Genomic DNA, 21,861 nt, shown 5'->3' on the forward strand with positions numbered 1-21,861 from the left:
ACCCCAGATTGCTAATCACCACTCGCATCTTCAACTGGATCTTAATGAGATTGAGGATGTGATTAGATCAATCAAGAGTGGTAAAGCTCCAGGGCCAAATGGCATTCCTGTGGACCTTTTTAAATACAGTATAGCTTTCTGGGGACCTATTTTAACCCTAGTCATTAATGCATGCATTTCGACCAGCCTTATTTCTACCTGAAGCGAATCGATTTTAGTCCCGATTTTTAAAAAGGGGGATAGGCATAATCCAGCATGCTACCGCCCTATTTCGCTCCTAGACTCCACGGTTAAAATAATCGGAAGAGTAATCTTATCTAGATTACAGGCTTGGGCAGATGATCACTCTATTATTAGTAATATCCAATATGGATTCTGAAAGGGCCTGGGAACGATAGATCAGTGCTTAAATTTAGAACTAACGATCACCAAATATACCAAGTCCAAAAGGGGCCCTCCTTACTTAGCCTTTGTGGATTTGTCCGCGGCTTTCGACTGCGTCATCCACAACAAACTCTGGCTGATTTTAGAGAAGCTGGGAGTAGAATTATCTTTAATCTCCTTAATACGAGAATTTTATATCAAGGCCAGAGCTAGGGTGCAATTTGGCATGGGGGGTGAGTGTACCGACCATTTTATTGTAGGAAGAGTAAGGCAGGGTTGCGTCCTGGCACCTCTCCGATTTACCTTGTACATTAACAACTTAGACCCGACCTTAAGAGAGGAGTGCCAGGACCTCCCAGTGGTAGAGAACCGTCCTCGCCCTGTGCTAATGTATGCTGACGACGCGGTGCTTATGGCCTGCACCCCAAATAGTCTCCAGAGGGTTTTATCTAGTTTTACAAATTTTATGTTTAATTTGGGTCTCACAGTTAATGCATCAAAAACTTTTATATTAAAATGTGGTCAGGGGAGCAATAAATGCCGCCCTTTCTTCCTAGAGAAGAATCGCCTAACCTGTGCTAATACTTTTTCATATCTGGCGGTTCTTTTTGACCGTACTGACTCATGGTCACAGGCTGTAAACCTAAGGAGATTTCTGTTCTCCAAAGCCTTGGCCTGAACAATTTTGGCAGAAAACTAGGCAGACTCCCCCACCCCACACACACACACACACACACACACACAGAATTGCTTTACATCTACAAAGCGAAATGTGTCTCAATAGTGACCTATGGAGCGGGTATCTGGGGATATGTAGATGTGACCTCTTTGCAGAAGGCTGAAAATAGATTCCTTAGATACCTGCTCGCTATTTAGACTAGTGTTTCTACTTTCAACTGTCATTCGGAACTGGGTCTATCGCACATAGAAGATGTCAATGGCATCCAACCGAACCACCTCTGGCATCATATCTGGACCGCAGAACAGACCAGCCTAAATCGCCAAGTGATCAGTGACTGCTGTGCGCTAGATGGGGCCTCTCACATAGGATGGCTCAAGTATATTAAAGAATTTTTGTGTAAATTAGGCCATCCAGAATACTTTGAGAACCCTATCACTCTGAATAAATTAAATAGGAAAGTTTTTAAACTCAGTTGTTTGCATTATCTTGAAAATAAAAGATTAAACACAGAGATTCAAAAAACCTTAGTCTTGGCACACCAAAACATTCGGACTACTTTCAAGATGCAGCCATATTTAATATATGTAATTTCTGATTTTGAAAGATTTCTATTAACGCGTTTCAGGATGTGCATTGTTCACAGGTTATTTAGCTTCCCAATAATTAATGACTGGTCCAGGCAGCTGTCAAATTGTCCATGTGATGACCTGTCTGAACAATCTGCTATGCATGTCTTATTTTTTTGTAAATTTTATACATTCCAGAGGAACAGGTGGATACTCCCGGTGCTTAGAACATTAGGCCTTAAACAATGTTGTCCTGCTTTTCTAGTTATGCAATCTTTGGGGGAAGAGCTCATAACATTATCTGTTCCATTGTTTTTAAAGTCCGTTTTTAATTGTAGAAAGACTATTCTTTTGTAAGAACTTGTACTGCAAAATGTATTTTTTTAATTCTGTGGCTTCTCTTTTTATCCACTAGTAACGTGTTTTTTGCCCCTGATTGTTCTGCATATTTTAATGTGCTTTTATGATTATCGTTTTAATCAAATAAAGCTTGTTTGATTTGAGTCCCTTAGTGACACATGAGCAAGAATGCTCCGAGGTTGGATTTATGGCATGCGCGGCTGTGCTTGGAGTATTGGCACAATGGGCTATCTGGGCGGCAGCACAGGACTTCCTACAACGTAGCTACATTGAATATCACATAAGTTGTCATATGATGGTGCTAGATGCACCCACCTGTGAAGATCACGAATGCTCGTTCTGCTTGATAAATTGGATGGCTTCTCTGTTTTCTACCGATGACAATGATTTCCTATTTGAAGCCGTTGCTGTTTACTGCTCATACTCTCTGATGGATGAAATTGATTGCCTATTTTTATATATGACATATTTTTGTTTTGGCACCTATTTGCAAGATTGAAACAAATTTCTTTTCCTCATGGTATATGGACGCTTTTGAACTCAGCTCATACTTCTTGAACTCTGTGTTCGTCCTATGACTACATGAGATGGACTTACCAAGGGGAGGGTGTAGTGAGGTTATGGATTCACTGCGTACATTGTTAAGTTTGCATAAGTTAGTATAAGCTTGGCTGCCATGTTGCCGCCTTTTGCACATGTTTCTACATACATTTGTTTTGCACAACTCCTCTGCTTGTGCTCGCTCACATGAGCACCGTCTACCTTTCACCTCTCTTGCTGTCTTCTGAGGCTCTGTCTGCACAGCATGTTCAAGTTCGAAAAACAATGTGCTACGTTAATCTGCTGTTGGTCAGTCCCACGCATGTTAGACATAATACTGCCACAGGTGCACTACTGAAAATCGGGTGCTTTTAATATTGCGTGTAGGCATGTTAAGACACTTGGAGAAAAACATTCCAACGAAGAAGAGCTGTACTTGTCCGGAGATGTAAATGTTTGCATCTAAACCTGGAGGTATGGGGTCCCCCTGTCAAATCCCAGAGGTCTTCTATAGTTAAAATAAACTAGCTTCTAGCACGGGGAGGGTGGCAAGACTCAATAGGCCTTTTTTCCACTAGCTTTATCAAATGATATCCCCGTTCATCTTTTATGGAATTGTAACAATGCTCACTATATTGAGTTTATGCATATTGCTGCTAGTATTGGCTTGTGTACTGCATTATAGAGCACGTTAGTTAAAATAAACATTTTAAACTATACTGTGTCTCTGATTACTTATGTTGTGGACAAGTATGAGTGAGTTAGTGAAAGAGTGTCCTTGCTCCCGCGATTACTGAGAGAGTCTGAGTTACATGTTCTAGGATGTCTAATCATTGGTAGCTTTGCTGTAGTACGGAGAACGAATGACACTATAGCTAGTCGGATTGGGGTTCCGGGCACTAAGGTGGGCGGTTGGTACACCACTGTACACCGAGATCCTGGTTTCTTGCTCATAGTTCTGTATATGTTCAGAATCCCTGCAACAGCACGACAATTTTGGTCCAACATGAGTGTACTGATATATCTCGTGCTAGAAGATAAACTATCGGAGCTCAAAGAAACCTTCAAGGAGGAGAAAGAACATCTTCTGAAGTAATTGATTGTGCGATGGACATTGCTTCCACAGGTTTCCGTCAGCAGGGGCAGCATTCTTGTGACGGCAGGGTGGCTTAAAACAACGTCCCTTTAGGCATGATGTATAGTCCAAGATCCTGGACATGGCCTACGCTAGGTTAGCCCTATTTTGTAAACCTGTTGGTGATTTATCAACAATAAAAACGAACAAAGACACAGCTAGATCCCTTTGCACCCTTCAGTTCAAATGGTTGCCCTTTCGGGGGGGCCTGATGTGAGAAGCTGGCCTGGTATATGCTGTCCACTAGTTAAAGTGGGCATCTTGCACCAGTCCAAACGACCCTTATTGATGATTAGGTTAAAGCCAACCTTTATTGAAAGCTATCCTAGTGGTAGCTAGGGAGAGCAGCCTTTAGGCGAAGTCTTGAAGGAATGTAAAGCAGCTTGGTTTACCAGATTATAACCTCTTGAATGACCACATGAAAGGAGAACCACACAAGGTATATATATAAAATATATGTATTTATTACTAAACACTCTCTACTAACCTCTTTATGAGATTAGAGAACAAGATACACAATATTAAACCACGAGAACGACAGTAAATAGCACAATACACAGTGGGCCCCAGGGGGAGACCAAACCGTATATTAAGAAAGTGGTATAACAACCCCGACTTGACTAGACAGAGCCTAGAGGACGTAGAATATCTGGGACCCCAAGGAACCACCCAAGGTAGTGACACAGGAGATCCACGGGGGACGCGTGCAGTGTGAGAACACAGCCGCGAGCTCTGTACAATCCTATGGGAAAGTCGCGGTTGGAATTTGAAAGCTTAAGGACACCTAGGAGAGGAGTTGGAGCAAACCCTTTCAAACTTAGAAGGTTCTAAGGCCAGCACCCATATGAGCACCGGAGTACTCGTGTTACCTAACCCAGGGAAGCCGGGTGCATAGGTGTCAAATGGTGTCGGGAATCTTCGTCCTTTTCAATGGCGTGATGCTGCAAAGTGCTACTGCCGTGAAGAGGAGAAGTGTCCGGTGTGATCCACGCCTGGATCGGCGCTGAGAAGAACCTGAATAGACGAATGCCCACCGATGTCGGGTGTTTCAGGTGCGAAGTGATGAAGCTTGACTCTGCAGCCACGGGGACCAGGAGACGTCGATGACTACCAAAGTCCGCAGGCGAGCTGTCCCACGAAGGATGTCGAGTGCTGGGGGGGTCAGTGTCTGGATTGGAGACCAACATGCCTTGGCAACTGCAACCCACGCGGTCAGAGAAAAGATGCCTCGGTGTGGACAAGCAAGGTCCTGTGGACTCCCCAAGCTATGGAGAGTCAGGGCACATCTGGAGCAACCAGGAAAGCCCACTGAAAGTTAAAGTACCCTTCTCAGGGACCCACAGGTCGACAGACCAGGGATCGCGAAGGGACCTTGAGAGGGATCACTAAATACCAGCCCACGGAACACTTGTGGAATGTAGGCCAGTAATCTTCGGGGAAATCACTGCTCTGGGTCTGGACAACAAGTAGCCCAAAGCACAGCCTCAGGGATTGCCAAAAAGCATGTGCTGCTGCAAATGTGCACGGTATCCAGGGGTTCGGGTTGCACGGTCCCCACGAAGGCTGCGGGTCTCAGGTTTGCTGAGAGCAGTGGTCGGCCTCGGGGAAGCTTCGGAACCCACCTCCTGTGTTGCAAAATCTTCGGAGTCCGTCAGGAGCTGCGTAGATGCAAACCGGTCAGATGGGTTTCAGGTGCCTGCCTTGCAGAGGAGTAACTCCTGTACTCCAAGGGAGATTCTTCGGTCATCCAACGTAGTGTAAATAGTTGAATTACTTGGTTTCTGTAGCAGAGTTTCGTCCAGGTAAATCTAATGTCCTGTAGCCAGGGGTTCCTACTTTATACCCAAGGAAGGGGTGGGACAAACTCTGGTGACCCACCTATGGGAGGGTCAGGACAGAGATTTGGCTACACCCATGTCCTTTGTCTAGTTTTGCGCCAGAGCAGGAGCTGATAGCCCCTGCAACTGGTTTGAGCTGGACTATGCACAGGGACACCAAATGTGCCCCCACTGCAGACATCAAAGCATTCTGAGTGCACCCACCCAGCCCCAATACACTAAAGCCTGTCTGAGAGGTGGTCACACCTCCCTGTGACAGGAAACCTATTGTCCAGCCGTCCCTTGCCGGAGTTTCATCCAGCTGCAGGAGGGCAGACTAGTGTCTGTGGCTGGCAGCATCCATTTTGTAATGCCAGGGTCTGTAAAGCTGGTACCGGGTGTACCGGTGCTGTCATATTTATCCAGTATTGGGGTATCTTTCATTGATTCACATGCCTGAATTATTCCCAGTCGTCGGGATGGGAGTCCCAGGTACATAAAGTAATGTCTCAGTAGACATATAGACTAATAGGCCAAAGGCCTCACCTTAGTAACATATCCACGTCCTTTTGTAAAAAAGGACCACACTTTGGAGAGTAGCCAATCAGCTATCACCACCCTCTAGAACCTTCCTGGAAGGAGCTCTAGTCCCTCAGATTTTCTACCGCACGTCGTGCTAAGGGAATCTCCACTGAGCTCTGCTCAGCATTCCTTGTTTCTGGATTACCAGTGTTTCTAGCTTCAACTTTCCATCTTCTGAGTATAGTTCTTCAGTTCCTCATGGCAGATACTCCGAAGAAGGGCCTTTTTAGGTCTTGTGCTTCCTGTGGTAAAAAAGAGACTTCATGTGGACGATCAACACAAAGACTGTCTCTACTGCCTTTATCCGAACCACTCTTCAAAGGATTGTAAGTATGTTGTACCTTTTCCACCAAGACCCTCAAAGATCGTGAGGGGCGCTTCTTAATTTGGCTGCAGAGGCTTAAAGACAAAGACTCAGTATTGTCTTCTGAGGAAAGTGAGGGCTCGTCCATCTCTTCACAGTCCTCTCAGAAAAGACCAAGGGTGGCTTCTCCAGGCCCTTCGTCATAGCCACCTCAAAAGAAGGCGCATAAAAAGTCTTCAGAGGTCCTTCCTAAGACTCTTCCAGCGAAGGTTTCTCCTCAGGAAGTTCTTCATACCTTCAAAAAGCCTTCTTCCACCCCGTCTATGACGGCCTCATCGACGACGAGGAAATCTCCATTGACGGCATTGAATGTGACCTCATCGACGACGACAGTTTCCACTTCTGTTGCGTCTCATTCCCTATCAACATCGACGATGACAACTCTATCGTCGATGGCCAGTAGGTCTCTGTCTCGTCGACGCTGAAAATCAAAAAGACATCGTCGACGTCCAACCTACCGTCGACGCTGCGATCGCCGTCGACGAAGACTGTCCCGTCGACATCTACATCATCGTCGACAAGGAACCTTCATCGTCGACGACGACACCGTTGACGCGGGCTCTGACGGGACCTCAATCTGCTATGGTGCCCGTCCATGCTTCACCGTCTGACTATACCATCGATGGGACCGTCGACGACCGCAGATTCTGACATACGAAGTACGAACGTGCACCTAAAAATCACGAAACGTGCACTAACACCGGCCCTAACCTCCCCTAGTAGAGTCCAGCTCTTGCCTCCAGCACATCTTTTGGAGGACGAAGACTGATGATGGCAGTATGTTCAGAACGGCGACAAATCCATCGCAACTGCACGTTAAATACCAAGACAGTTCGGATTATGAGGATCAAGGGCAGGAAGATCAGGCGGTTTCTCCTGAGGAATGCCATCCGCCTCCACCTCCCATGGTTTGTTTGCCTGCATCCCTGGTCTCTGACCTACAGTTCCTCATCTCGGACTATAAGCAGAGGTTTCCAACGTCTGCACCATCTACGCTTCCAGTTGTGCCTCCAAGACCACGACCTCCTCCGTTGAGCTTACAGTCTGAGCCTGTCACATCACCACCTCCGCTTTCTACAGACGATGAGGAGGACGAGGCACATGAAGGGGAACTTCAAGATTCCCAATATAATTGTGACGAGTGGGATGACTACATACTTCCCTGTCCAGCTTCTCCAGTGCCTACCACAGCTGACTCTCTTCCGGAGGACATTGGAGGCTTTCACAACATAGTGGAAAGAGCGGCGCAGCGCTTCCAAATACCTATGCCCTCACACCAACAGGATTGTTTCCTCTACGATTTTAAAGAGCCTTTTAAGAAATCCGTTAGATCTATCCCTATTATAGACTACATATGGGAACAGGGTGTTAAGATCATGCAGAACCCTTCCTCGGTGCCTCCAGTATTACCTCGTCTGGATAAGAAGTATAGGGCTCCAGATACTGCTCCGGCTTGCTTGACCGGCCATCCTAAACCGGACTCAGTCATTACACAAGCTGCTCAGCGGAAATCAAAAAATCCTTCCGCTCTGCTGATTGCTCCTCCGGACAAAGAGGGTAGACGGCTGGACAATATTGGCAAACGCTTCTTGTCCATGTCTGCATTAACAGTGCGTGCATCCAATACCTTGGCACTGTTAGGACGTTATAACCGGCAGATGTGGGCAGATATTGCTCCATACCTTGCGGCCTTGCCAGAGGAGTCAAAGCAAGAGGAAAAGAAAATCTTACTGGAGGGTGAGCAGTCTGCATCAGAGATTATAGACTGTGCGATGGATATCGCCTCTACTGGATTTCGCCAACTCGCGGGCGCAGCTGTACTACGGCTCCAGGGTTGGTTGAAGGCGACTTCATTCAGACCAGAGGTACAAACCAAAGTCTTAGACATGCCATACGATGGCCAGCTTCTTTTTGGGACACATATTGACGAAGCTCTGCAAGGTATTAAAAAGGATACCGACACGGCTAGGGCTTTGGGTATCCTCCAATTCAGGTACCCCTCTTTTCGAGGCTCAAGAGGGAGAGGTCAAACGTCTACCAGAGGTGATTACCAACACCGATCTTCTTTCTCTTCCACTCAGCAATATCAGCCACAATACCAGCAACGTCAACAGCAAACCACCTACACTAAATCTTCCTTACGTGGCAAAGGAGGACGACAGAAAGACGCTGCTCGGCGACAATGACTTCCCACTACCGCCGGTCTCCAACTTCTCTTTGCCCTTCAAAGTTGGAGGAAGAATTTCCCACTTTCTAAAAAATTTGAAACAAATATCAACGGACCGTTTGGTCCTGCAACTAGTTCAATTCGGACATTCACTAGAATTCATTCAAATTCCTCCCCAAACCCCTCCCCGACCTATGTTTCACAAAAATGTACGTGCTCTGCTCCTGGAAGTTTCACTTATGCTCCAGAAGGGAGCTATAGAAAGAGTTCCTCCACGTCAAAGGGCAAAGGGGTTTTACTCCCGATTTTTCCTAATACGCAAAAAGGAGAAAAAATGTAGACCGATATTGGACTTGAGAAATATAAACAAATTCCTGAAAAAACAGTCGTAGCACTTCCTGGATGGTAACCATACTAAACAGCTCCTCAATGCGGACGACTACATGGTGTCTTTAGACCTTCAGGATGCCTACTTTCACATCCCGATCCACCGCAACCACAAAAGATTTCTGAGATTCGCAGTGGCGGGCAGGCATTACCAATTTCGTGTCCAGCCGTTCGGACTCAAATCGGCGCCACGCATTTTTACAAAAAGCCTTTCTCCGGTGGCTGCATATCTCCGACAACAACACCATCAAGTCTTTCCATATCTGGATGACTGGCTCGTCAAAGCACCCTCTCTAGAAGGCACGTCCAGGTCTTCCAGCGCCTGTCTAAGGCTTTTCGATTGTTTGGGGCTTACTCTCAATCAGGACAAGTCCGTCCTTTAGCCTTCCCAGCGCATAACTTTCCTGGGTGCTACTCTCGACACGCTCCAAAAGAAGGCGTATCCTTCACAGGAGCAAAAAGACAAACTTCTTTCCTTGGCGCCTCGCTTACGCTCCAAAAAGACTCTTTCTGTGCGCCTCTTCAAATCCGTGCTCGGGATGATGTCTTCCTGCATCCTACTAGTTCCACACTGTCGCCTTCACATGCGACCTCTTCAAGAAGCGCTTTCAGCTCAATGGGTCCAATGTACGGGGTCATTCAACGATGTCATCCAGGTGACCCCTCTGATGAAAACGGCTCTGCGGTGGTGGATTTGCCCTCAGAACCTTTCTCAAGGCTTGCCTTTCTTGCTTCCTGCTTCTCTGCATACCATCACAACGGATGCATCTCTGGAGGGCTGGGTAGCTTTCCTCCAAGAACTCCAGATCAGCAGCAAATGGTCCCTTTCTGAAAGGAAACGCCACATAAATCTTCTGGAGCTCCGAGCAGTGTATCTCGCTCTTTTGGCATTCCTTCGGCGAATCAGAAACTCTCTAGTGCTTGTACGGACCGACAATACCACAACAATATATACTTGAACAAGCAGGGAAGGACTCGTTCTCTAACACACACTCACAAGTCGCAAAAAATCGGGAACTGGTTGCTCCTTTACAACATTTGTCTTCGAGCAGAGTATGTTCCAGGAACCCACAACGTTCAGGCCGACTCTTTGAGCAGACGACAGGCAGCATGTCACGAGTGGGAGTTGAATCAGCGGACCCTCAGCCACATATTCTCTCGATGGGGCACCCCTCTTCTGGACCTCTTTGCTACCTAGCAGAATGCCAAATGCCAACACTTCACAAGCTGGCATCACCAGAAAGGGTCTCTAGGGAATGCGTTTTCGATCGCATGGTGCAACGTCTTTGCATATGCTTTTCCACCAATTCCCCTGATTCCCAGGGTGCTCCGGAAATTTTAAGTGGATCCTTGCACGCTCATCCTGATAGCTCCAGCTTGGCCATGCCAACACTGGTTCACAGAGCTTCACCTTCTCTCCCTGGAACCGCCGATCAGGTTGAAACCGTTTCCCTCTCTCCTCACTATGAACCAACAAGTCCAGCATCCGGATCCGGCATCTCTCAGATTATCGGCTTGGCTCCTGAGTTCAGAGAGTTCTAGGGCCTAGACATCCCTCCGGACTGTAGAGAAGTTCTGGCTCGAGCTCGAGCAGATAGTACTAACAAAACATACTCCTTAAAATGGAAGAGGTTCTGTATCTGGTGCAAGTCAAACAAAATACACCCTCTTTCATCCTCTCCAGAGCAAATACTGCCTTACCTTCTTCATCTGGCAAAATCTGGTCTCGCTCATGCCTCCAATAAAGTCCATCTGGCAGCAATATCACGTTTCAGGAGATCCTCTGCAGGTTCTTCTCTGTAGTCTCATCGGCTGATTAAACAATTCCTTAAAGGCCTGTTTCGAACATTCCCTCCAGTAAAAACTTTACCTCCTGCTTGGCAACTCAACATGGTTCTGGCTCAACTTATGAAACCCCCCTTTGAGCCAATACACAGAGCGGATCTCAAGTACCTCTCCTGGAAAACAGCGCTCCTTCTAGCCGTTAACTCGGCAAGGCGAGTCAGTGGACTTCATGCTTTCTCAATCCAAGACCCTTTCCTTCAATTCAAACACGACAGGGTCATACTTCGTACAAATCCGAAGTTTATCCCCAAAGTTCCCTCAAACGTCCATCTGAATGAGCCTATTGTGTTGCGTTCTTTCTTTCCGAATCCTCAAACAGTGGCAGAAAAAACTCTGCATTCTTTAGACCTTAAATGCTGCCTGAAATTCTACATTGACAGAACAAAGACATTTCGCAAATCCAACCAACTCTTTGTGGCTTACAGTCGACCTAGGAAAGGTCTCCCACTCACTAAACAAAGTATCTCTCGCTGGATCTCCGCAGCCATTACTTTTTGTCACCAGCAAGCGGGGCAGCCCCTGCTCTCCACATTTCAAGCCCATTCCACGAGGGCAAGCTCTACTTCAATGGCACTTTTTGCAGGCGTGCCAATTGTGGACATTTGCAGAGCGGCAACATGGAAGACGCTGCATACATTTACCAAGCATTACTGCCTGGATACTGAACTCATGAAAGATGCTGCAGTGGGTCAAGCGGTGTTCCGTCATCTATTTCATTAGAGGTGAGCCCTTCCTTTCATCCCACCATCCTTTTCTCTTGTTTTATGCCTCTGCAATGTCATTGCTTTTTGGTACTTGCTATTTTCACATTGGATGTTATATATGAATTTATATATATTGTACCTTTCGAAATGTGCTTATCATTGCTTACTATTCTGATTCAGGCATGTGAATCTATGAAAGATACACTAATACTGGATAAGGAACGCGTTACTTACCTGTAACTGGGGTTATCCAGTATTGGTATCTTTCATACATTCACATGCAACCCACCCACCTCCCCTGGAAGGACTCCCTTGGGTCTCTCAGTGTACAACTACTTAGCACTGTGCTTACGAAAATCTGAGGGACTCTAGAGGGTGGTGATAGGTGATTGGCTACTCTCCAAAGTTTGGTCCTTTTTTACAAAAGGACATGGATATGTTACTAAGGTGAGGCCTTTGGCCTATTACTCTATATGTCTACTGAGACATTACTTTATTTATGTACCGGGGACTCCCATCCCGACGACGGGGAATGATTCAGGCATGTGAATCTATTTTTTTTTTTTTTTTTTTTTGTCCTCATCTCACCTGATCAAGCAGCAGCGGATTTTATAGCCAACAAGTATAGATGGATCGGGGGGGCCCAGTGGCTTACCGCGCTTGCTTGGGATCACCAGACCCATCCCTTCTGATGTTTCTCAGGGATATGGTGTAATCATTGGACTGATGGTATCAAGCTCAACGAATGACCCCAACACATTAACGGGTGCCAGATATTTCAAACCTTGTCCACAGAGTGCTCATACTCCAACCTAGCCATAATGAATGGCGCATTCAGCCAATCCTCTCTTTTCGGGGGGAGTGGATCCTTCCATCTCTTGCATATCTCTCTCTGGGCCAATAGTATCAAGTACATTAGTAACCCTTTATCCTGCTCTGTGGCGGAGCTAGAGAAATGCCCGTCTGCTCCAAAGAACACCAATGAGGGATTTACTTCCACCTTGGATTTAAAAATGTCCCGAGGGATATCCCCACTTCGTTCCAGAATGCCTCCAGATGTTCACATTGCAAGAAGATATGCTCATCATTGGCTAACGGGGTATGGCACCTTGGACATTTAGGAGGGGGGAGGGGGGCAAACTTAGCAATCTTATAGGGAGTGTAGTAGAGTCGATTTATAACAAAAAAGTGATTTTTCTTTAGGCAGGCTGGCTTTATAAATTTATAAAGAGTTTTTAAAGAAGGCTCAAAAAGAGCTTCAACTTGAGTGCCCATATTGGAGTATTTCCATACTTCAATCGCCTTGGGTATTTTGATGTCATCTGCCGCTAGAAGAAGATTATACCAGACCGAAATCTCCTTCTTTATTAGGGGCCCTTGCTGACACAATCTCTCAATTTCCCTATTGCCTTTTATCTCATCCTTCTCCTTTTCCACCCCAAACCAAGAGGTTATCTGGAGGTATTTAAATCTGGACAGGCCAGGACCAATCCTAATTCTTAGATATTCCCAGGAAAGAACACCTTCGCCATCCAACAGATCTGACCAAATAGAAATATCAGCACGTTTTATTGGAATGGCTAGGGAATCCTTAAGCCAAAGAGGTGTGTCAGGAGAATCCCATATAGGAGCCAGGTCTGAGTATTAACCAATCCCCCAACTCGTTCTCACTTTATACCATAACTCTAAGGCAGCCCTCAATATCTTTAGTCTAACCTGCTTGAAAAATCTGGGGGAACCAAATTTATAGAGAAAAGCCTCTCCTATATCCCCTCCCTCAGTTCTCACCATGTCGGCTAAAAGTTTGCCCCAGCTTGAATCATCCAGCTTCCCCAACAACATTCGTATGCTCTTAAATTGAAAGGCTGCTACATAAAGGCTTAAGTCTGGCAAAGCCAACCCACCTTTAAGGAGTCTACGCCTGAGCTTTTTCCAAGATAGCCTTACTCCTTTATCGCCCCATATAAAACTCCCTGTCCTACTCTGTATTTTATTAATACCCTTCATTGGAAATGACAACGGGATGGTAGAGAATAGAAAAGAGAGTTTGGGAAGAATGACCATCTTTACAAGGTTGACCTTGCCAAAAATCGTCAAAGGAAGATTACCCCATTTGTTTAGCAGACGGACTATTTCCTTGGAAACTCTATATAGATTAATTTGAGGGATTCTATCCATATCTGCGACCACTGTAATTCCCAGGTATCTAAACTCAGTGGACACCTTTCCACACCAACTGTCTATGTTCCAACACATGCCCTCCGTTTTTGAGCTATTTACTTCATAACCAGATAAAGCACCAAATGAGGCCCCTAAGTTTTCTTTTTTTTTTCTTTTTTTTTTATTGAGCAAAGTTCAGCACAGAAAATACATGAATACATATCCAATCAAAAAAAAGTCTTGTTATACAGTCAAGTACACAATACAACCAGCAAAAGAAATAAGAAAAAAAAAAAAAAAAAGAAGAGAAGAAAAAAGAGTAACATCAGCCAAATCAGGGGGGGGAAAAATCATTAAGTCTCTCTGCCAAAGCGCCGGGACACCCGTTCTGGGTAGCCGTGCGCTCAAGAAATATAGTTCTAACATAACATTTAAGTACCATTGAGAGATAGGAGCCCATATCTGGTTCCCCAAAAGTCTAGATTTATTACCTCTAAAACTATAAATTGAAAGCTCCTGTTTATATATTGCTAGAAAACGGCTAAGCCACATCTGAAAGGTAGGTGGTTCAGGATCCTTCCATCGAGCCGCAAGAATAATTCGGAAGATAGCAGTGCCCAAGAAGAGTACCCGCTGTTCTTCAATACTATGGCCAAGAGAGTCATCATGACCCATTAAGTACAGAGTTATTGATTCTTGGATGTCATGTCCAAAAACCTGAGCCCAAAATCCCATAATTGCAGTCTTCAATACAGCTAGTTTAGAACAATCCGCGAGCATGTGTATTAAATTCGCTTGAGGTTGATTGCATCTCGGGCAGAAATCATTATCCCGGAAACCCCAAGAAAATAACTTTGCAGGGGTGAAATAAAGATTATAAAGAACTTTATAATATTGAACTTTGAGGTTCGAGGCCATAAAAAGTTTGGAGGAAAGGGCCAGGCAAAGGTCGATATCAATGTTTGGGTTGGATAACCTTATAGCCCAGGCCTGCTCAACCCGTTCTAAATCGTCGGTAGCATTTTGAATAAGCAGTTGGTAGAAAGCACCGATTCTAGAAGAGCGTTTTCCAATAATAGAAAAAAGATTGATATTATCCAATTTAATTCTGGGGGTACAATTGCGAATACTTGTAAGAACCTGGAGTATTTCAAAAAGTCCGTATTGGGAATAGAGTATTTCTGCTGCAGCCATCCGAATGACGAAATGGTTTCCTGACCAAGAAAGTCATCCACTGTATTAATGCCCAAAGATTCCCACCTCCGAGAGGTGGAGTCGTTAAGAATATTAGAGATAATGGCACTGCGCCATAAGGGAGTATATTTTGTGAATTTTGGAATATCTAAATGTTTAGATACTAATTTCCAAACCTTCCAAGCATCTGTAATTATCTTTAACTTGATTTTTTTGTAATATGAAGGTTCGACCTGCCTTAAAAATAGGCCTTGACATTTAGTCCCAAGGCTCAGCTCATAGATAGATGGAATATAAGATTCCGTAGTGAGTAGAGTAGTTGTTTTACAACTCAGTAAAGGGCCCATCTGATGTAGTAGAGTTGCCCATAAATAAAATGTTAAACTGGGGATAGCTAGCCCACCCCTCTCCTGAGGTAGAGTCAGTAATGGTAGGGCTCTTCTAATTTTTCCAAAGCTCCATATAAACTTAGACATGGAGAAGTCAATGATCTTGAGGAAACTACCTCCTGGCAAAATTGGAATTGCTCGGAACAGATAGAGTATCCTTGGAAAGATATTCATTTTTAGGTAGTTAGCCCTACCAATTATAGAGAGATGTAAATTATCTACTCTCCTAAGGTCAGTCTTTATTTTATTAATCAAGGGCGAGTAGTTAATATGGTCAATTTGCCCTATATCAGCAGAGAGGCAGACACCCAGATAAGTAGCTTGCTTCACCTTAAGAGGGCTATCCCATGCCGTGTTACTTGTACAAAGAATCATAGTTTTATCCCTATTGAGGGAATAGCCTGAAAAGGAGCCAAAGGACTGGGTAATTAATTCAATTTCCTGGACTGCATCAGCAGGATTTGTAGTTAATACAGCCAAGTCATCGGCATACGCCAAAACTTTGGTTGAATACCCTCCAACATCCACTGGTCGGATACGGGGAGAAGAAAGCAATTTTACAATTAAAGGATTAATATAAAGGGCAAATAATAGCGGGGAGCAGGGGCACCCCTGCCTCGTCCCCCTCTGTATCTTAATAAAGTCCGACTCAACACCACAAATGGAAATCTTTGCCTTAGGATCTACATATAGAGCCTTTATAGCACATATAAACTTATTTCCAAAGTTGTTAGATTCCAAAATATTCCAGAGAAAACTCCAAGATACACGATCAAATGCCTTCTCGGCATCGAGGAGGATCATCGACATCTGCACCCCCGTGGATCCCATGATGTCAAAAAGGGTAATAGCCATCCGGGTGTGGTCCGTGGTACCCCTACCGGGGATAAACCCATGCTGCCATGGGGAGACAAGATGCTCGACGATCCCGCTCAGCCGATTGGCTAGGTTCTTAGCATAAAGTTTTGAGTCGGAGTTTATCAAACTTATCGGTCTATAAGAGGATGGAAGATGCAGAGGTTTGCCTTTTTTCGCAAAAATTGCTATATTTGTATGTTTCCAGGATTCAGGTGGGATTGAGTGATATTGAACCCCCAAAAACAGATCCAATAAATAAGGGAGTATTTGTTTGCCTAACACCTTATACAAATCAAGCGGGATTTTGTCAGGGCCTGCTGCTTTGCCGTTTGCAAGATCAGAGAGTGCAATCTCCAGCTCAATAATTGAGATTTCCCTTTCGAGATCTTCTTTGATAATCTCATCAATCGATGGAATGAAATCTTGATCCGATAGCCAGCTATTAAAAAGTGTTTTTATGGCGTCATCAGTATATAAGTTATCGTTATGATATAGCTTCTCGTAATATTTTCGAAATACCTCCATGATGTCAAGTGAAGAGGAAAATTCTTGGCCCTCATATTCAATTCGCTTGATCTTATTCTGAGCTAGCCTTTGGCGTGTACGAAGTGCTAAATATCTGCCAACATTCTCTCCTGATTCGTATAGTTTGTTTTTATTAACTTCATATAGTTCAGCAGCTTTTCGGGTTAAAGTGCTATTAATTTCAGCTTTTAAGACTAGTATTTTTTGGAGAGTGTCATGAGTTGGAAGTCCCAGTTGAATTTGTGCAGCATGATGAGTCTCAAGTTTAGACAATGTAAACATTAAATTCCCATTAATATTGTCCTCCTCCTTTTTGTGCCTAGCCACAAACGAAATAGTTTTCCCCCTTAGTGCTGCTTTAAAACAGTCCCATACAATCAGTCTAGGAGCGCTAAACTGATTGTAATCGAAAAACTCCTGAGCCCATGATGTTATATGGGCTATATATTGGGGGTTAACAAGAAGTTTTCTATCAAAGGACCATTGCGCTCTTGGCTTCTCAAAGCTTGGTAAGTCAAAGGTAAGGGTAAGTGCGTTGTGGTCCGAGATAGTTTTAGGAGACTTAATTATATCGAGGAGAAACTGTTCCTCTAATGATGACATAACATAATCAATTCGAACATACTTATTATGTGGGTATGAAAAATAAGTGAATCCCTCGTCATTTCTCTTCCTCAGCGTCCAAATATCAGATAAATTGTAACTATCCATCAAATGACAGAGGGCAGTATATACCCTTGGCTTGCGTCCTTTATATTTTGAGGGTGATTGAGTATCAAAACACCTCCCTACAGAAATATTGAAGTCTCCGCATATAATTAGCGGGCCAAGCCAAGAGGCCAGTTCTAACTCAAGATCTACAAACAGTTGAGGGTCATCAATATTTGAGCCATAAATTGCGCAAATTATAAGACCAGAATTGAGTTGAACTATAGCCCATCTTCCGTATTTATCGGCCAATGTACGAGTAGGGTTACCTATTAAAGGCTTTGCAAGAATAGCAACTCCTCGTGTTTTTGAGTTTTGTGATGTGGCTATAATAACGTTAAATCCTGGAATATTTAGCAGATCCTTATCGCAATCTGCGATATGCGTTTCCTGTAAGCAGAGTATATCAACAGGGTCTAGACGCAATAATTGATATAATTGTGCCCTTTTATTTTTGTCATTAAGGCCTGCGATATTCCAACTACGAAGTTTTAGTCTCCCCATCTAGAAAAAAGAATCCTAGTCCCAACCGTCAGAGAATAGTACAATATATGAAAACAGAAAACAAAACAGGATTCATAATCTAACTCTCTCTTGTTACTACAATACATTATGTACTCCATAAAAAAAAAGATCGACATTAACTTATTTGTGCGAAATTGCTCATTTTTATGCTTTTTCAGCCCACCCCTCCCCCCTACCCCACCCTCCCCAAGCACCAACCACAGAGGCCCCTAAGTTTTCAATAACCGGAATCGTGGTTTCCGGATCACCAGTATATAGTATTAGGTCGTCCGCATAGAGAGCTAACTTCGAGCTGTATGGGCCAGATTGAAAAGGGACTATTAGATTATTTAGCCTAATCGCTTGGGCCAATGGTTCAATATAAATATTAAACAATATTGGGGAGAGCGGACAGCCCTGCCTAGTCCCTCGTTGGATGTAAAAAACAGAGGTAAGCACACCATTCAGGAGTATCCGGGCTGAGGCCCCCTGATAACATTTCTGAAGTGTCTCAATAAAAACCGGACAGGCATGTGAATCTATGAAAGATACCAATACTGTATAACCGCAGTTACAGGTAACGCGTTCCTTTTCCCTCTAGTAGTACCTCCCACACCATTTACTGGTGTGGAGGTATGATTCCAAGGTGTTTGACACCAAACATGACATGGTTTCATGCAGCTGTTTTAAAGTTGGTATTTACCGCGAGTTTATAATGCACTTAAGAGTATATGGTTGGCTGCATCACAAACAACCCCGGAATATAGGTTCCGAAGGCTGCAGTGGGGCTCTGCACATGCATGGGCACCCTCTCACATAAAACCCAGCACCCTGCCTTCAGGTTTGATAAGGCCTGCCATAGGGGTGACTGATAGGTTTATATGTGCAGTGATATTGATAGATATAGTGAACCTATATCTAAGTAAGAGGTTCATACACCACCTTACACAGGCTGCTGTAGCAGACCTATTGTGTCATTTTGAATGGTCTCCCAGGGGTGGCATAATACATGCTGCAGCCCCTGAGAGTCTCTGGGGTACCTATGCCCTGGGTATATAGTATACCATATACTAGGGACTTATAAGGGTACCCCAGAATCCAATCTGAAGCGTACCTAAAGTATGTGCAAACAATTAGTAGAGAAAGCAGGTAGGCTGGGGTCCTGGATAGCAGGATCCCAGCCAGATTAAGTCGAAACCAGTGAAACATCAGCAAAAAGTGGGGGTAACTATAAGAAGTAGATCCTACTCTCCTACACCTGAGGAAGTGATTTTTCATCATATAGCGGAGGATATCAGCACTACTAACTATTTTAACTCTCCCAGTCGCAATACAGGCCCACTTGCCAGCAGTAACAATATTGTCAACTACCTGCAGCGGCTTACACCAAATCAGATCCTCACCGAAAGCTACCCCCCAGAGTCAGGACACTGTTCGTAAACATTGACCACATTCAGGTGCCGCCTACATCCAATTATCCCATGGGTGTGAACATTTCCAACTACCTCCCCAATTGGGAAAAGATAAGATGTGTACTGGACTTGGTCACCTATGGCCATACCCTGGAGTAAACCCAAAGACCACCAAACAATCCCTCAAGGGTAGTGCCTCCCCCTCGTCTTAACTTATTAGGGAAAGAAGCCCTCAACATGCTTTCCAGAGAAGCAATCGAGACAGTTCTGTATTTCCAGAGGGCCTTGGGTTTCTATCCCCCCTTCTTCCTGATACAAAAAAAAGTTGGTGGAATGGAGACTCATTCTAAACCTCAGAAACCTAAACAAATTCCTGCGCCAACAATCCTTTCGAATGGTTACGGTTTCAGACATCCTTCATTTCCTGAACAGCGGAGCCTTCATGACATGGCTGGACTTACAAGATGTAAGTCCTGTAAGTCCAGCCATGTCACCGATTTATCATGGACGGCACCTGCTACCAATTAAGAGTTCTCCCTTTAGGCCTTAAGTCAGAGCCACACATTTTCACTAAATGCCTGGTGAAAACAAGGTCACTAGGTATTTCCATATCTGGATGAGTGGCTGCTAAAAGCTCCAATGCCGTTGAAAGCATACAAAACAACAGAGGCTTGTCTCATCATTCAGAAAGCTGTGCCTTACTATGAATCTTCGGAAGTCAATCACTGTTCCAAAACAAAACATAATATTTCTGGGTTCCAACTTGGGCATGATCCAGAACAAGGCTTATCTTTCTCAAGACAGGTAGCAGAGACTAACACATTTGTAACCAAATTATCCAAAAGAAAGTCTGTTTTACTACTACTGTACAAGTCATTGCTGGGCATAATATCCTCTGCAATCAATCTAGTACCACTTGCACGCCTGAGGACTAGTTCATTGCAAGAGGAGCTACAAAAACTATGAACAGAAGGATTGTTCAAGAACATCATAAGCATCACCCTAAGTATGATGGAAATGCTAGAGTGGTGGTCTCTAATGACTCCCCTCTCAAAAGGCCTCACGGTCTCGCCCCAGATACCAGACTTCATTATAACTATGGATGCCTCGTTAGACAGCTGGGGTGGCCATCTGCAGGATTTGCAGATTCAAGGGAGATGATCTGACCTGCAGAAATCTGTGCACATCGACTGCTTGGAATTGAAAGCAATCTTCCTCACTCTGCAAGCTTATCTTCCAAGAATAGCAGGCTGTTCGGTGCTGGTACATGCAGACAATACGACCAGCATGCATTATATCAACAAACAAGGGGGTACATTATTACTGATGCTTTCCCAAGCAGCTCAAGAGCTGTGGAGCTGGCTGACCACTCACATAATATGTCTGGGTCACATGTGTCCAGAGTAATACTTTGGCAGATACTCAGCTGAATTAAGAGCAGCTGCCACGAATGGAAAGTGGATCAATCAGAACTAGAAAGAATATTTTCCCTTTGGGAAAACCAGTACTGGATCTCTTTGAGAAAGATGAGAACACCAAATGCCAGTTCTATGGTAATCAATTCCCACTCCCAGGGTCGTGGGGGAATGGCTTTTTGATCAGATGGTCTGGGATTTATGCATACGTCCCCCCCCCCCTCTTTCTATTCATACCAAAGTTTCTCAACAAAATGAAAGCTGAGAACTGTTGCCTTATTCTCATTGCTCCCAGGTAGCCCCGGCAGCACTGATTTACAGAGCTCCTCCTCCTGTCAGAATCCAATCCCAATCATCTCCCGGCCAAGCAGACACTGACCATGATCCAGGTCCTACACCTGGAAGCAGCCTCTCTCCAGTTGTGTGCCTGGTTCCTGAATTCTATGAGTTCAAGGACTTGGACATTCCTCAAGACTGTAGGAATATCTTAACCAAGGCAAGAGCGGAAGTAACAAACAAAACACACAAATTGAAATGGAAGCAATTCTGTTTATGGTGTCAACGGTCATACCTACATCCGTTGGAAGCATCACTGGAGCAGATTCTGCCTCATCTTCCATCGCTTTCCGACTCCTAATTAGTGCATGCGTCTGTCAAGGTTTGCATTGCAGCAATATCTAGGTACAGAGTTCATCACATTCTCTGTTTCACAAGAATAATCAAACAATTCATGAAGGGGTTGTTTAGAGCTTTCCCTCCAGTATGAGCTCCTCCTCCAGAATGCCATCTCATTGTGGTTCTCTCCAAACTTATGAAACCACCATTTGAATGTATTCACAAGGCGGACCTAAAGTTTCTCATGTGGAAGATTGCATTACTGTTGGCTCTCACGTCCGCTTGCAGTGTGAGTGAAATGCAGGCTTTCACAACTCAGGAGCCTTTTCTGCATTTCACTGATTAATATGTGCTTCTCTGAATAAAACCTATGTTTATTCCCAAGGTTCCATCACAGTTTCATCTCAATGAACCATTCCTATTTTGTACCTTTTTCCCAAATCCGACATCACCAGCAGAAAGGTCTCTCAATACCCTAAGCAATAAAAGGATGTCTTAAATTCTATTTACATCGGACTAAACAAATTGGAAACACTAATCAATACTGG

This window comes from Triturus cristatus, chromosome 1_1 (assembly GCF_964204655.1).
Source record: "Triturus cristatus chromosome 1_1, aTriCri1.1, whole genome shotgun sequence".
In the NCBI taxonomy this organism is placed as follows: Eukaryota; Metazoa; Chordata; class Amphibia; order Caudata; family Salamandridae; genus Triturus; species Triturus cristatus.